Raw genomic sequence first — 3462 nt, 5'->3', positions numbered from 1 at the left:
TTGGGACCAGGAATAATGACTTTGCTTGGAAAGCCAGCAGACAGAGGAGATGGCGGTCTAGTGCCCCAAAGACATTTACCCGAGTTAAAATCCAGGCTTCTTTTAAACTGAAAGGGGAGAGGGTGTGGCTGCTTGTTGCAAACTTCTTGGCGGAGACCAGACCCCGGAGGCGATGCGATGACCCTTTGTGCAGCTGTCCACGCAGGTCCGGTCAGGATGTTCCTGGAAACCTCCAACAAGACAAAGGTTATTCTTGGTGCTGCACCTTTCTGTACCTATATGAATGAAGAGTGTTAGACCTTGACCTCGCATGTCAAGCCTGGGAGGCAGAGCCCTGACAAAGGGCTATTCTGCATATTTTAGGCTGCAGGTGGCATTCCTTTTCAAGATGCAGAGCCAGCCTGACTATGCTCAGGCCACAGAGCACAGACCTTGGAGCGAAAGGACCAGATCCAGCATGGAACTGTGTTTGTTCTTATCTGTGACACCTGCTCCCTGTGTCCAGCTCTGTCAGGAGGGAGACAGAACTCCCTCCTCCAAACACCCGATCACTAGAGGAAGGGATTTCTATTTCCCACTCTCACTGGACCCAGGAATTTCTGTCAGATGTCCCAGGTCTGAGTCGTGGGGAGTGGAGACAATGTGGACAATGTCCCTGAGGTGACAGGCCCTGTGACTCTGGGCTGGGACAGGAGCCTTGTGAGCAGAGGTTCCGCCTGGGTGGGAGTGTCAGGGGTGGTGACTGAGTGAGTGTCCGGGCTGGACAGCACAGGGTGCGAGGGTTGTGCCTCGTGTCCCCTCGGGCCTGAAGCACAGCTCTGAGGCCGCCGTCCCAGAGTCCCGATCAGCCTCAGGCACCATCTGGACCCCAGAGACTGTCCAGGGGGTGAGTGGCCGACAGGGCGCAGAGACTCGCCCTGGGATCCTGAGGGTCAGACTCATCCCAGCAGAGAAGGGGGTCGGGCATCCTGGCCATCCCTGACCCAGGACCCAGTTCTGTCACTGTCACTGTCACTGGTGTTCTCTGTGGAGGGACATCCTGACTCCTGGGGAGCCTGACTCTAAGGAAGGCTGGCTGAGCACAGACTGACCCCTGATTCCTGGAGGGACAGAGAAGCCTGGAACCTGCAGAATCCAGGACAGTGTGTGTGTGTGTGTGTGTGTGTGTGTGAGAGAGAGAGAGAGAGAGAGAGGCTGTGCCCGTGTGTCCTCAGGAAGCCATTCCCTCAAAGTCCACCCTGAGCCCCAGTGGCCCCTGTCCCTCTTGTGGCTTCTCCACCCCTGAGGTTGCATCTCCAAGCAAACCCATCCCTGGGGTGGCTTCTCTGTATGAGCCTCCAGGCTCCAGGGCTGGGGCTGAGGAAGGAAGCCACATGGGCAGGAAGCCACGTCCCTGGAGCAGGATCTCCTTCAGATGGAAGGAGGAATCAGGGTGACACTTCTGTTAGCAACTCCACAGAACAGAAGCCCGGGTCACGTGGAGTGTAGACGCCTGTCCCCTGTCCTCCCTGCAGGACTGGGAAGGATGGAGCCCTGACACCACAGCTGCAGGTCTGCAGGCCCAGGAAGCACAGGGCAGGGGGGCCACAGCCCCATCTTCCTGCGCCCTCACCAGAGCCCAGGCTCGTGGGCCCTGCTGGGTCCAGGTGTCTGCAGCTGGGGGAACAGGGGAGATTATCTAGTTTGATTTCGGAAAAGAGAGGAGGATTCGGACTTCAGGGACCTGAGGAAAATGTTTCTGCAGTTGAGGTGCTTTCGGAGAATTCATGGAAACATCACCTGGGGCAGAAGAAAACACAGCCCGTCTTGAGAGATGGAGCCAGGGCTTCCTCTGCTAAATCCTCAGGACTCACCTCGTGTGGGGTCTCAGTTAATTCTGAAGGAAGAAATAATCCATAGCTTCCCCGCGCAATTACTCAGAGGCTGGATGACCCCTGAGTTTTAGGAAAATGCAGCCCTGTTTACAGCACAGTAAAGAGGTTGAGGGGAGAGGAGGGAGCAGAAAGCAGAGCTCATGTCAGTATTTGAGCTGTGGGGACTTCCATACAGCCCGGGACTCACAATTTGTGGGATGAGGTGAAGGAAATGAGGAGTGACGTGGCTGTGCTGGGAGCATTTCTGGGTCCAGACACAGCACCTACTCTGGTGAATTTACTCCAGACGCTGAGGGAGGGGCAGGTGGGCTCTGTCCTCACCTGTGCGGGTTCCTGGGACACCTGCGCTGTCTCGGGTCACAGGCACGACCCTGTGTTTCTCCTCTCTCCATTCACAGAGATCTCAGTGCAGAGAAGCCTCCCTTGCAGATCCCTCCACAGAAGCTTCTCACTGAAAAGAGGCTCAGAGCCAAGGTCTGTGGGCCCAGGGGTTTTTGTCTCACTTCCTCAATGAGCAGAAGCCCTGCATTGGCCGAGGCCTCTTTGGATCCAGAGAAGTGGCTGGGGACCCCGGAGCCCTGGTGCTTATCAGAGTCTGACTTGAACCTCAGGAGGTACTGGGGAGAGCTCCCTGGCTTCTGCTGGTACCAGAATATGTGGTAGCCGCCAGCAATGTATCCACTGCTCAGGGTGCAGGTGAGTCTGGCTGATGCTCCAGGAGATGCAGAGAGGGAGGGCAGCTGAGTCAGCACAGGCTGGGAGAGGCACCCTGCAGACACAGACACATCAGATGAGGAGAAGGGACAGGAGGCAGCTACTCGGGGACCTGAGCCAGAAGGAATTCCTCAGGCTGGGATGGGCCCTGGTCTCTGAGGCCTGTCTTACCTGTGCAGAGAGAGAGGAACACGAGCAGGAGAGGAGTCCAGGCCATGGTGCTCACAGCCCCCTGGTCCCCACAGTGGGGCTGGGCTGCCCCAGGCCTCCTTTTCTCCCCCAGCCTCTGCCAGAGGAGGGGCTCCCATGCAAATGGGTGTCTACCCAGGGCCCACCCAGCCCCTCCCTGAGCCCTGGTGCTGGAGCTCAGCTCACAGCCCAGACTCAAGGGGATGGAGGGCAGCTTCCCCCTTGGGACCCCCTGGGAGGAAGCACCTGCTGAGACCACGCAGGTCCCTGCTCAGGGGCCTCTGCCAGCCAGAGAGGACACACTGCCGAGTCCCCACCAGGGAGCACAGGCCCCGCCCCCAGGCCCAGCTCCTGAAGCGAAAGGTCCTCCCTGAGCAGCCGTGCAGGGACCCCAGGGCCGTCCCATGGCGCCCCCTGCGGGTCACAGAGCACAACTTCGCGGTGACCTGAGGACCTGAGGGCTCAGCAGGTTCTGCAGCTCACCTGGTCCCTGTCTCCTTTCACACATCCAGGGTGGTTCCCAGTTCCTGGGATTCCCACACAGTGTACATTGATTTTTGTTTGTCTGTTTGTTGTGTGTGGTTTCTATAGTAGCCTCACAATCTTTAAATTATTTTTGCTGTAAATATGTGTCACTATCTAGTCAATCTCTCTTCATTTTTGTTCATTTGTAAAATGTCCTAGA

At 57.3% G+C, this 3462-nt stretch overlaps 1 long non-coding RNA gene across 1 annotated transcript; it reads right to left on the bottom strand.

Moving 5' to 3' along the window:
• LOC149747574 (uncharacterized) lies at nt 1–3218 on the bottom strand. The gene is made up of 3 exons (XR_016387557.1): nt 2760–3218; nt 2196–2643; nt 1–230 (listed from the first exon to the last, which is right to left on the bottom strand). It is a non-coding gene; the product is annotated as an uncharacterized LOC149747574 (long non-coding RNA).
• Nucleotides 3219–3462: the final 244 nt, after the last annotated feature.

The sequence above is a fragment of the Delphinapterus leucas genome, chromosome 14 (assembly GCF_059928025.1).
Source record: "Delphinapterus leucas isolate spDelLeu-1000000601 "Yukka" chromosome 14, BTC_Dleu_Yukka2, whole genome shotgun sequence".
In the NCBI taxonomy this organism is placed as follows: domain Eukaryota; kingdom Metazoa; phylum Chordata; class Mammalia; order Artiodactyla; family Monodontidae; genus Delphinapterus; species Delphinapterus leucas.
Note: the sequence above shows the minus strand (reverse complement) of the source record. Positions and strands in the feature narration are given on the sequence as shown.